Source organism: Vicugna pacos, unplaced genomic scaffold (assembly GCF_048564905.1).
Source record: "Vicugna pacos unplaced genomic scaffold, VicPac4 scaffold_66, whole genome shotgun sequence".
Lineage (NCBI taxonomy): Eukaryota > Metazoa > Chordata > Mammalia > Artiodactyla > Camelidae > Vicugna > Vicugna pacos.
In genome coordinates, this window is record NW_027328747.1 from 2,383,586 (window position 1) to 2,398,009 (window position 14,424).

Consider the following 14,424-nt stretch of genomic DNA (forward strand, 5'->3'; position numbering starts at 1 on the left):
AGAACCTTGCAGGGCAGCACTGACAGGACTGGACACAGAGGATCAGAGCTAAACTAAGCCTTCTGATGACACGAGCTGGTCACTCTGTCACTTTACACATCAAGATATATATAGAGAGAAGTGGGGTGATATTGCTCAAAGTCACACAGCTAATAAGTTGAAAAGTCTATAACTCTGCTACTCCCTCCAGCGAGATGCCCCAGTTGGGACGCCCACAGGGTTCTCTTGTGCCTGCCTGACCAGTCCTTTCCTGTCACTCATAACCCACCACAGGGTCAGACACTAGCCTGCCTTTTTCAGCATCTTTTCCCTCCAGTCTCTCAGGAACAAGGCTGTTCGGGCCACTGTATGACTTCCAGCTCCCCAAACCCTCCGTGCTCAGGCTGGTCTTGCCTATGCATTCGGCCACCTGTACAGAGGATCTTCCTCCCCTGCAGGAGGATGTTTCCACTCTCCGCAGGGACACCAACTCAGGGGAGCCCTCTTCTCCCCCTCAGCATGGCAGGTGTCCCAGGCCACATCACGAGCTGCCCCATTAGGACTGTGGGTGCCAAGGTCTGCTAATCAGACCAGCAGCCTTAGAGCCAGGGATCATGCCCGGGCCACCCTGCAAACCTACTGTCCGCCTCACAGCCCCCAGCCAGCAGGTCACCTGGAAGTCACAGCAAGTGCCCCACCCAATCCAGAAGTCTCTTCATTTGCCAGCACCACTGATGACTGGTTTCCAAACTTTGGTCAGTTTCGCACAAAACAGCAGCTTCCGCTGTGAAGCGGGGGGGCTTTCGCTTCTGCGTCCCATCCTTACTGGAAACGTCAAGGGAAACCAAAAGCCCTTTTCTCAACCATTTTCTGATGACACCCTCCCACCCACAATACTCACATTCTCAACAGTTTGGGTCCACTTGATCTTGTTTCCCTTATGCTAAGGGGCTCAAAACACTGCAGGATTCTTTCTCTTTTGAGGGTATTTGTACTCAGTTTATCGGCTTAATCTGTTTTTGTCTCTCTCTTCAGTATCCCTAACAGTTGCCACTTCTTACTCCTTTCAGCAGCCTCCCTCCCAACATCTAGTCTAGGAAATCAGCTGTGATGAGGGGCCCGGGGGCAGTCACAGAAGATGCAACTAAGGCACAGAAAGCCTACAAAATTTGCCCGAGAAGATCAGCCTCAACCCCCAACATTGTGTGCCCCGTCCCTCTTTTTAACTCTTATGCTAAGCAAGCTAACTTTTTGTAGATTATGTTTATAAACAGATGAGGTATCAAAATACATACAAGGACAAACATCAACTCTTAGATGTTCATTAAATACACTATTTAGTTTCCATTTATTTTATTTCTATTAAAAAAAATTAAGAACCTCTGCAGTCAATATAGCAAAAGTTTACAGGGCTTTAAATCCAGAATATAGAGGTGTTAAGTCTGTCATTACTCATACTTATTTGTATGTTCACAAGACAAAATGATTTGAAAGTCTCTCTCCTCTCCCCCTACACACTACTGGCTCTCACCAGAGCTCCCAGACCACACATCGAACAGCCTTTCACTTTACCCAGAGCTGAACTCTTTAGTTCCCCCCCGGAACTCCCTCTGCAGTTTCCCTCCTCAGAGCACAGCATGACAATCATTTACCTCATTAATCCACACAGAAACCTGGGCCTTACTCCATCCTACCTTCACAGACAGCATTCATCCTTTCCTTTTAACCATCTAAACATGTCTTCATTCTGTTCACTTTTACCCACTGACCGTCCCACAGCTCAAGGGGAAGCCACCAACACTGCCCACCTGGACTCACGAGTCTCCCAAGTGGCCCCACAGCCGCTCTCCCCTACTTGAGACAAATGGGATTGTGTCACTCCCGTGCTTTTAGGACTCTTTTCAAACCCACTCTTCTTAGAAGAAACTCCCAGTTCTTCACCTGGTGAAGGTCTTTACCATGAAACTGTCAGCTCAGGGAGGGCAGGACACGCCCTCCCCCCTCGGCCCCGCCCTCTGGCAGAGCATCAGCTTCTGAGGACCTGCTGAGCTACACCAGCCTGTTTTCTAAACCTGGTCTTGACTTCTTGGCAAACTGCTTCACTTATGTACACACATCCAAGGAAGATAAGAAAGATTTTAGATGTTGAGCTAGACTATTGATTTGGGGATTTTGCACTAGCAACCTGCAAGTACATGTTCTAATGATTCTGTATTCTTAAAACCATACCCAGATTTAAGTAGTATTTGTGGAATATCTTTGAAGTAAGAGGGACTGTACTTTTACAGGCTTTATATTTTATAACATGAACAACCCACACAGGGTCACAAATGGAACTGCCTCACAAGTGACAAGACATGTGAGAGGCATATAGAAACAGGTCACAAAGATGGTAAGAGCAAAGTTGTTTCTCCAACCCCCGAAAAAATTCCTCAAAGAACAGAAAACTCTGAATTTTGAAAGTAAAATACTATCATATAAAGAAATAAAATAAATAATCCTCTTCATCAGGGATTCAAGATCTGACTCCAGAATTTTTAGCATGTCATACTGAATCCTAGCACAGGAAAATCAGATGGACTAGTGGTGAGTAAGTTTCAGAAAAACTGCAGTAATTCCTCCACTTGTAAGTGGACATACACTCACCTGTCGAAGGTGAAAGTAAACCACATTCTGGAGAAATTTGGAAGCTTCCAGGCTCTGCTTCTGGATGGCAAGGACACGGACAGCTTCGAAGCATGCTTCTAACTGAGTCACCAGCATTCTTACACTGCAGGAGGAAAAGGAGGCCCTCAGTCAAGAGCTTTGGGGCCGTGTCTCACAGGCCGGGCCTCGGGGACTCAATGCCCAGCAGCAGCCCGGCCCCAGGCGAGGACCCGCAGTGTGGCCCACCCAAGCAGGTGGGGCACTGTGCTTGAGAAAGCCCATCCCCGATGTGGGCAAGAGGGGCTGGTGGGGTTGTTTGAACATATAAATGCTCACAGAAATACACCTACACATAATCAATTGATACAATTAACAGGAGCAGGCTATTTAATAAAATTTCAATGGTCAGTGGTAATTTTATCATTCCTTTTCGTTTGTCCCCTGCACTCTGAGACAGGCTTAGGCTCTCTCACACCTGCAGCTCTGATGCAATAGTTGTGAAGTTATTTTACTTTGCTGCAAGTGTCTTCGTTCCCCGTGTCGCTGTGACTGTCGTCTCTTACACAGTCAGATGTCTTCCTGGATCTCTCCCTGAGTTCCTTGCTCCTGCTTTTCAGATCCTAAGATAAAGGGCAAGGGAAGACACATGACCAGAAAAGGCACTGTGGACTTGATCAAAGTCCTCAGTGACCCCTATGTGAGTGCTGCCCACCCCTTACATTCGATTCTCATGGTTCTGCCCAGGGTGACATCCAGACAGGAGAGCATCCTGGGCCAATTAAAAGCTGTGTGGCTTGGGTGCGGGGACGGTGCAGGAGCTGGTTCCAGGGTCGTGCCCCTCCCCACCTCTACTCCTCTCTTTCCTGAGGCCCAGCTGCCTATTCCCCAGGCTCTCTGATCTTCTGTCCCTCTCTTCTACTCTACACCAAGCCCTTTTCCTCTTCCTTTATTCCCTAATTATCCCCAGCTGGAATGATTTTTCAATCACAGTATCTGAAAAAATTTCCTGCAGCTGAAAAAGAGGTCTCCAGAGGTCAATGCCCATATGCTGGTTCCTGAAGGCAGCCCCTGGTTAGAGGGACCCTCACCAACACTTACAGGGCATCAGACATGTTTCAGGTTTGACCACCCCCAACAAGAGTTTGCTGTGACCCCAAGGCCCGAACAGCATCCCTGATCACAAAAATGTAGTTGGCCCACTTATCCGTTATTAAGAACCAAAAATAAAAAAATTGTTCATGTTTCTTACTAAAATTATTTATGAGGTGGAAAAAGAAATTGTAATAGAAAAGAACAAATTTGACTCCATGTTAGAAGTGTTCCTTGGGCTTTAACCGTGTGCCCTGTTTTCTAGGCTCAGACTTGCTAGCTCTGCACCTTTTGTAAAAGAAAGTTGCCTTTAGCCTGAAATATCCAGGAGAGCCTATTCTCCGGGCTCTGATCTTTAAGACTGTTAGCTCTTCTGCACTTAAATAGGGATGAGAAGTTGTAAAACAGAGAATAAACTTTGTGTTTTTTTTGGAGGTTTTTCAGGGGCACCATGTTTTGATCCACATGGACAGCTGCAAGAACAAAGGATTCCAAGGACAAACAATTCGTACAGCAAGAAGTTTGCAACAACCAACCACACCACCGCCTCTTTTTAGTATAAAAGGAGCCGGAATTCTGACTTGGGGAAGAGGGTTCCCCAGGATATCAGTATGCCATCTTCTGGGTCTGCCAGCTTTTCAAATAAAGTCACTATTCCTTGCTCCAACAGCTCATCTCCCGATTTATTGGCCTGTCATGCAGTAAGCAGAACGAGATGGGACTTGATAACAAAATGACTGTATTGGAGGTAGTATGTCTCCACTGTTTCCTCATTTCCATTATGTCACAACCTATCAATTTTATTTGCTGTTTAACAACAGAACCAAAAAACCTATCTTGGGAATTGATTCCATGGAAATAAAATTATTTCTACTCTTTCAAAACTGTTTTTCTTTTCTATTTTTTTGTTTTGCTTATTGAAAAAAATCAAATCATTTTATTTCACGTATTTTTGTTATAGCTACATATATTAAATACTACAAAGATATTTAAATTGCAATAAAAATTGCTCATATATTAGTATAAAGATTTATAAACAATCAATGAGGATTAGGAAAGGAATGGCTATTTACTAAAAATCCACTGCACATCCAGTCTTTTACAAGCATATCCTGTAATATAAGCTCTATGATCCAGGGGTCCCCCACCCCTATTCTCACTGCCGAGTTCCTTAGTAATCAACTACCAAGGCACCACCATTGAACCACACGATCAGTATTTTAGGTATAAATGAGGGAATTAGCTCATTCAATTCTATAACAAAAACATTAAAATAAATACTGAACCTATTTACATATAAAGAAAATTGGACACAAATAAGTGCAGTTTCTTCCCCAAGGTCACAAAGCTAGTAACTGGTAAAGGCAAGATTTGAAAGCGTCTGCCTGATTCTAAAAACTAAGGTGGAAATCCCATTCGACTGTGGAGGGTCCAGTAGCACAGCCTAACACCCTATCATTGTTCAAATATAGCCTTAGACAGCCTGAGACAGCACCCCATTCCTATGGAAATCGAGGGCAAGTGATAACAGTAAGGATTTTATATCCGGTAGTTTCTTAGGTCTCATTTATATAAAGTGTCAGCAGGTCAGCAGAAAAACTCTGAGAAATATGAGTGGATCCAGAGCTTTTTGCTGATTAGAAACTCAGTCTATAAGGACAGAGTGACCTTCCCATGAGAGGCCACATGGATATAAACTAAAGGCAGCTGAGCAATGAAAACTAGCAAGACCCTGGAACCCAAGCAAGAAGGATCCCTGCCATCCCACAACCATTTGCCTCTTCATCTGCTTGGACACGATGGCAGAAGACCCAGGTCTTTGTCCAAGTTACACTTTAATGGATTCTCACCCATAAAAAGTTATGACTCTGCTGTCTCAAGCCCATTCCAACTCAAATATGATGACACCAATATCTCAGCAAAATGTCTATGTCTTCACTTACTGTGTTCTATTAGGAGAATATGTCTATGGCCACAAAGCAGAAATCCAATTGAAAACACCATGCACGAAGCCGGGTGAATGTCTACATAAGAGACTTTGTTCTCACGCTCACTGAATGAAAACTCAGAAAAAGTGGTCCTCCTCCCTCAGCAAGTGGGAGGTACCCTGATTGTGTGTGTGTGTGCGTGTGTGTGCGTGCACGCGTGTGTGTGTAAATCAAATACAATGAATTCTGGGATGTGTAAAGATTTTTTTTTATGTTAGTATCATTTCATGAGGATGAGACAACCTTTAAAGTGATTTGAATCTAGTGTTCTCAGAGAGTCTCAGGCTCTTTTGGTGGAGGAGGGGAAAGGAGAAAGGAAAGGAGGAAAGAAGTAAATGAAGCTAAGGAGTAAGAATACTGCTAGGGATAGGCAAGACATTAATTTTGTTCCTTCTTGCATCACACACAAATTAGGGACTGGCTTTCTCCCATGCCTTGTCAAGCACTGAGTTGCAGAAGAAGAGGCGACAGCCCATTTCTCACTGAGCTTGTGACTGTACGTGGCATGTTACAGACACAAATCATTTACCCTGATCAAACACTCTAGCAGCAGGCCGTAATTCTCCTATTTTGAGAGACAAGAAAACAGGAGTTCAAAGAGGGTATATAACTTGGCAAAAGTCTGAGGACCAGTAAACAAGAGAGGATGAATTCAAACTCAGATCTGAATGCAGAGTCTGAACTTCCAACTCTCAGGACTGGAAAATCCTTAACGCATAGGCTACCCAGCTTCCCTGCAGTGTTCCTGGCACCAAGCATTTCCCATGGCACTGGTCTCCACTTCTCACAGACACAGTGCTGTGTCCAGCCAATGACCTCCATCGGACCTTGATCATCTACCTGCCACGCGCACCAGGCTTCTCCATAAAGGCAGGAAAGCTGGCTTTCAAGTGCATACAAAGCTATCCCTGGTCTTTCCTGGACTCTTCTGTGGCTTCTCCAGCCTAAAGGCAGCCATGAAACTGCTCACAGTTTGTACATGAACCACACTACCTCTCTCCATCTGTCTCCCCACGTGTACTACTTAGCTATGACCATTTTGATAATCTTGGAAACAAACTTTTAAAAACAGAAAAGAAAGCATTCTGGAACAAGTACTTAATAATTACAATTTTAAATGACAAGTTACAAAGTGAGTATTTACAAACCGAATCTGCCTTCCTAGGTGTCAGTTTAAACAGTTAAAAAATGTAATACCAAAAAATTCTCCCTTAAAAAATTAACAAAATCCTCAACAATAATCTTGAATAAACTCAAAATTAATGCCCATGTTCTACATGGAGAAAACTACAGGACTGTACTGAGGGGTAAATTAAGAGGAGTGAATGTATGGACATCAACATATTGCATGGAGGAAAGCAGTTTTGTAAAGACGTAAGTTCCCCTAAAGATAATTCAAAACTTACTAAAAAATCCCATGAAAACTCTTACCTGTTTTTTTTTTAACTTGAGCAAATTATTTTAGAATTCTTCAGGAATAATAAAGTCATAATACTAGCCAAAAATTTTGGGATGGAAGAAAAGAATGAAAAAACATTGCACTGTCAGATATTAAATAAATTTTTACAATATGTAAGATATAGAGCTGGAATAAGAAAGAAAGATTTACAGAAATATACCATGAGCTCAAAAAGAGACTCTAGTGTTCATAAGTATTTTGTACACGTGGGATTTCAAATCAAAGAGCAAAGTATGAATTCAATAATTGTTCTGGGACAATCAGAGAATCCCCTGCAAAGAACAAATTCTATTCCTGTCATAATGACCACAAGAAAAATTACAGATAGTGATGTAAATATTAGAAAGTACTAATAAGAGCCAATACAACCCTTTGCTCATATTACTTCAACTTCTCTTCACTAGAACAATTACCATTATCATCTCCATCTTAGAGATTTAAAAACCTGCAGAAGAGATTTGTACCATTATAAGAAAGTATTTCTAAGAATAATACCAAAGTTAAAACCCAAAAGGAAGACATTTAATACCTTAAGAATATGTTGGGCCACAACAAAAATAAACCTACTGAACAAAATGAAAGGCAAGAAATGACAAGAAAAAGCTCTGTGATACATGTTGATGAAGACAAGGGGTTAATGTTCATGACATACAAAGAGCTGTCACAAAGCAACAAGAAGCTCCCTCACTTAACTGTGTGCAACGGACAAAAGGGATCATTCACTTTTAAAAAGTCAGATGGCTAATGAGTGAAAAATACTGAATACCTCACTGGTCATCAAATGCAAGCTAAAACAATGAAAAAGCACTTTTGCTCATCATATTGGCAAATATTTATAAAAGATATTCTAGCTAGTATCCATCTGTGAGAGAACAAATTTTGAGCGACATTTTGGAGGACGACATGTCAATGGATATATAAACACTGAAAAACGTGTGTACACACAGACTCAACTCAGCTTCAAGGAATCGTTTCGTTTAGAAAAAAAATCAGTTCAAAAAGATGTATTCATCAGGGCATTTACACAGCACTTTTTACAATGCTGGGAAGAAAAGCTGAAGTGAAATCATATCCAGCGATATAGAACTGGTTACAGAAATTATTCTACATCTATTCATTCCCCACTGGAGAAGGAATTTCTAGAGTCTCTTGAAAGGAGCCTGTGATGAATGTAAATGTCACATCCAGGGACTAAATTTCAGGAAGCCTTAACTAAAGGAATACTCATACAAGATTACAGGAATGTTTGTACAAGAAGGATGCCAGTCAAACATCATTACTGACAGTGGAAAATGGAGAAAACTTAAGCGTCCACCATCAAGAAAATTATGCAGTAAATCACGGCGAGCTGTGGGCTCTGAGGGGGCCGGTGTTTCGGCATGGTCCAGGGCCTTGTCCACAGCACTCTCTCACCAAAGGTGTCCTTCCAAAAGAGACCACACCTGCACATCAGAAGACCCCTTCCACTGTATCTGAAAGGACCGGGTGAATCTGGAGTGGGAGGACGTCTATGATATACCCCTGAGTGAATAAAGTGAGCTGTAGAAAACATATAGTATGGCCTTAATTTTCAATAAAGCATATAAACACACACATATATATAGATTTCTCATATACGTGTATGTATGTACATATGTATGTATGTGTATATATATATGTCCTAGGCATAAAGGTCATGAAATATATACACATTGTCAACAGCTTTTACCTTCAGGAAATAAGGGGAAGGGAGGTAGGGGACTTTCGGTACCACCACGGTTCTCTTTTCAGTATTTCAGTAAAGTATACTTGGAATTTAAAAGTTTATTTTAGTCTGAAGTAAAATGGACGATGCCTCCACAAGACAGAATTCTATACTGGTCATTAAAAATCATGCCAGGGGAGATAGAATATTGCAGAAAAAATATAAAAAGCCGAATGGAAAATGGAGTTCTCCACACAGTAAACAGGCACAGAGTGCTCGCTGGTTTTTATGACAGAGGTGATACACACTGACGAAAAGGACAAAAATAGACGTTAAAGTGTTAATTATTATCTCCGAGTAGTGGGACCAGGATAGCCTCTCTTACCCCTTTTTTCAGACTTATTATATTAAAAACACATTGTTTTTCATCTGAAAAAAAGCATTTTTAGATGTCTAGTACCACACATTGGAGAAAATACACGAGTACTTACAGAAACAAGTAACTAGGAGACACCGCAGTAGCGTCGCACAATGTGGAACGGGCGATCCTGAATAACACCGCGCAGTTACGTAAGGACCCACAAAGGGAGAGCACCTGCTGTAACAGGACGCGGTCCCCTTCTATTTGTCAGTTGTGTCTTCAGGGCTGAGGCAGTTCTGAGCACGGCCAGTGTCACTGCTGGTGTCTGGATGGATGCCACTGGAGGTAGGGGCACCTGCAAGCCGAGACGAAGAACAGAAATCATCCTCTGCTTTTTCTGTCTTGTTTCTTTGTTACTTTATAAGAGAGGCATAAATAAGATAAACTGTGAACCTTCCCTACTGAAATTTCAGAAATGAAACCGTTTTTAAAGTCTACACAGCTTATATTCTGCCTATAACTGTCTTTTAAAACAGCATCATATTTATTAAATGTTAATTAACTCAATTAACTCCCTGTTGAAGCCTTCTATTAAAGAACATGAAATGCACTACGTAAAAGCACCACGCCTGCAGTGACTACCTTAGCTGTCTTGACGGCAGTGCAGTCAGCACCCACCATCCCGTGGCCCTGAGCTCCTGATGCTGGTAAGAGCACACTGCCGCCTCAGATGGAGAGAAACTGTGAAAGCATTCTCTGAAATGTACAGCACTGACAAAACATAACTGAGAAATCACAGGCTCCTTTGAGGCTGTCATTTTCTGTTTCTGGCCAACCCCGGTCAATGAGCAGAACCACCCCATTCCTGAGCCATGGGACTCACGTGGGAAGCAGTTTTGGAGAAATTTCCAGATATAGAATGTAACCAACTATACATAGAACTCTGACAAAAGAAACGATGAAATACTCTGATTTTGGAAGACAGTCAAAATATTCTCCTAAGCCTTAGTAGCAGGAAAGACTGGGCTTCTCCTAAGCCACTTATTTATTTCACAGCCAGTGAGCATTTCCCATAAACTCTGTTACCCTGTGTCTGGTGGGAGCCTCGGGCACACTCTTGCTGTCCATCTTATAAATGACAGGGCAGAGGTGTGTGTCTCACATCTGCAACCCTCAAACAGGCTCGCCTCCTAGCCTCACTGTCTGAACTTGGCCCTATTTTCTCACCTGTTTATTTGGTATCTGTTCTTCTCTAAGCTGCCTGAAATGCTTCTTGGAACAAGTCAGAAGAACGAGTGGGTAGAGAAATGGACAGATGGACAGGTGAGAGATGGGCAGACAGACAGAGAGACTCCAAGAAAAGGGGAACAAAGAAAATTTCCTATGCAAAACCCTCTTCTAGTCTGGGAAGAAAACCACCATGGAGAAGTGTGAAGAGGCAGGTAGCTTAGGACTGTTTCTTGGATTCCATGAAATGTCACACCAAGAGACGAGAGGGTAGAAATATAAATAATAAAAGAAAAAAGCATGCATGCTTGAAAAATATATCTACAATATGTACTTACTAAAGAATACATTCAAATAAGCAGGGCCAAATAACACAATCCTTGGGTATTTACAGAAGTGGGAATCCCACCTCCAAACCACAAGGCATCCCTTTGGAGCACTGAGAGTCTACACGGGGCGGTCATAAAGCCGTCTCCGCAAATCCATTCTATCCTGCACTTATGAGGAACGAGCAGCTGTGCTCGGGCTGCCCACGCGCATCATTTACACCCCTCAGCACCTCTACGGGGGAGGGACGCCTAGCGAGCCCCGTCTCTGCAGGACAGAAAACAAGTCCAGGAGAGGCTAAGCCGACCTACCAGTTCTCCAACTCACAGGGCTGGTCACTCCAGAGCAGGACTCGAACTCGGACCCATGTTTGTAACCACAGTACTACCGTGATTTATGTGCTTTTTGTGTGTATAATTCATTTGTTTCCGGCATGAAAGGATATTTAATTAATGTTCGGTTGTCTTGTCTATCTCATTAGCTCACAATCAATCTTTATACTGTTCAATTGTACTCTTTTCCCCTGGAGAAAGGAATGGAAAGAGCAGGGGTCAGAATGAGGAGGGGCTCCATTCTTTATCTGGTACCTCATCTCATCCAAGTCCCCAACGAGGGAGAAGGAGCAAATGTTCTCTTCATCTTTTAAAGAGAGGGCTCCACTGAGGGTGACTTTCTCAATTCCAAAACCAAGGCTGGGGGCAGGGCACATGCAGCAACAAGAGCAGTATCACCTGTAGGAAGGCGAAAAGAGCTCACGGGAGGGCTCCGGTGGTGTGACTCATTTAATTTCAATCGATAAAAAATACCACAGTCTAAAAATACTAGCATGCAATGGATTTGCTCTTTCTTGATATCTAGCAAGTTTCCACAGCCCCCATGTAACATTATCATGTACCAGTGAAAGGAAGAGTCTACAGACAGGGAAAATCAATGCCACAGGCAGGCTGAAAACCAGGCTGGAGGAAAGGAAGAGAAAGGGCATAGTTAAGAAGAGGGGAAAGGCTGAGAAAAAGACATCATCACAAGGACTCTCAAGCATCATCCAACAATCATATAATCATTCATTCAAGAGAGAGTTACTGAGGTCTTATTTTGTGGAAGATTTTACAGAGGGCAAAGCAAGAGCACAGCGTCCATGGTGGCAGCAAGTGGCGGGGCTCAAATACACTTCTGATCCCGGTACCTTGCACACTTGTCCTCAGTATAAAGGCAAAGAAAAAAAAGTAAAATAATACTCTGTAAAATCAACGCATTGCTGAAAAAAATTAAAGAAGACCTAAATACCTGGACAGACACACCACGCACATTCCTGGATCAGAAGACAGCGCTCTTGAAATGGCAGTGCTCCCCAGAGCGATCCATACATTCAACGTGGTCTCGATCACAATCCCAGCAGGCTCCTCTGCAGAAACTGACAGCTTGCTGCTACAATTCATATGGGAATTCGAGGGTCTAAGTGACAAAAACATACTTGAAGAAGAAGAACAACATGAGAGGACCTGTAATTCTCAATATCAAACCTTACAACTGTATCTCCAGGTGAGGTTAGAGGCCATCTTTAAGTTATTATTGTTTTTATCCTTATTTTCCAAATTCTCTACAATGAATATAACTGTTACAATATGAAAACTAAAAAGTAACGTACCTTTTAAAACATGCACACCGATTCATTCATTGGGAAAAAAATATTTTAACTATAAAGAGTTAAACAAATATCTAGTGAGAAAGGACTACTTAAAAAAAAGTGCGTTTAAATTTTTCATAAATTGAAAACTGAAAAGCACAAACACATCAAGTTTCTAGGGAGACCGATGCAACATATTAATAGTTATTTCCATAATTCTAATTTAACAATGAAAACTCAAGAAAGGGAAAACTGTGATTGACAGCCAACTGCAAACACATGGAGAGCAAAGGCCTAGAAATCACAGTTCCTTTAACTCTGCTACTGACTCAATAGGAGAGGAAATTCCTCACTGAGGGGACAGTGGAATCCCATGCATAAGAGAGGATACACTGTACAAACTGCACTAGAATCGGGGGTGATTTTCTTAGAAGAATTCTAAAGTTACAACATTGCTGAAAAAGTATAAAAACACTGACAGACAGATTAAAACACACAGTCATATATATTATATAGAAACATATGAAGTCTGCTCCCATGTTGCATAGAAATACAAACATATTTGTTCATTTATGGGCACTGATTACTTTATCCCAGGTAGAATATTTCAACTAAAACAAATAATCAATAATACACTCTTCTTGTCAAATTTAGTTGATAAGTTACTCTGCTATGTAACCATAATGTGTATAAGATAGATCTAAAGTTAGTGAAAAAGAGCTTTGTGTGGTTTCTTGAACTCTTCTCAAAATTCCAAGCTTAATTTTAAAATAGAACTGAGCAGTATTTCTATATGCTCTTTTCCCTCGTGAAATGAACAACACAGTCTGTTGTCCAAATACTGTCCTTACAATGATTCACGAGCACCGTATCCTAACAAAACTGCTGGACAGCAAGGCACTATCCAGACACTGTGACCAAACAAATGAAACACAAAGAAGACAGTGACCATATTCTGGAGGGCTTATAATCTGTGTCAACATCGGGGTTTTTATTTGATTGGTTTGATTGGGTAGCAAAATGAAATCAATCAGGTACTTTCTTCTTTGAGCATTCTGTAAGTCATGACTGTTTTTAGTGTCATGAGCAGGAGAGACTTAAGCATGAATTGATTGGGTCAACTAGCAACAATCATCACTCGAGGGTGAGTAATAAAGAAGTTAACTGATAGCAATGCTTCTGCCTACATGAGACCTAAAATAAAGCTACACTGACCTCTGCAAGGAAAATGAGGTGATGCGGTCCCCAATGAGAAAACAAACTAACAAGAAATCAAAAAAGGAAAGACTTTTTCATTAACGATTCCAGGAAGGAGTGGAGCATGGAGGGGAAGAGCACAGATGCTCGGGACAAACATGAGGGTCTGAACTCCCACAACACTGGGTAGCTGTAACACTGATATGTCAGTGAAATTTTCTGCATCTCAGTCTCCTATCCACAGACTGGGAAGAACAACAGCACCCATCTCCTAGAACGGTCCTAAGAATTAAGTTATTTTATATATAAAAGTTTAAATAAAATACCTCGGATTTTAAATATTACCCCAAAAGCACAAGGAACAAAGAAAACAGAGATAAATTGGAGTTCATGAAAATTTAAAACTTTGCTTCAAAGGACACCATACAGAAAGTGAAAAAAAACACACAGGAGAAAATTTTTTCAAATCATTTATCTGATTAGGAATTTGTATCTCCAAATAAGAAAAAAACTCCTACAACTCAACAATAGAAAGGCAACTCAATTAAAAAGTGAATAATGGATCTGAAAAGGTATTTTTCAAGGAAAATATACAAATGGCCAATAAGCACAATCAAACGATGTTCAATATCTTTAGCTTTAAGGGAAATAAAGTCAAAACCACTAGGAGAAACTGCTTCACACTCACTACAATAGGTTATAATTAAAAAAGTGTAACAAGCAGTAATGAAGACACAGACTAATTGGAGCTCGCAGCCCTTGCTGGTGAGGACGTAACACAGCGTGGCCACTTTGGAAAACAGCCTGGCAGGGCCTCAGAGAGTGAAATGTTTGGTTTCTGGA

General features: G+C 41.7%; 1 pseudogene; it reads right to left on the bottom strand.

Annotated features, from left to right (window-relative positions):
- The window catches only part of LOC140694622 (melanocortin-2 receptor accessory protein 2-like), a 72,163-nt pseudogene that overhangs the window by 16,055 nt on the left and 41,684 nt on the right, over nucleotides 1-14,424 (bottom strand).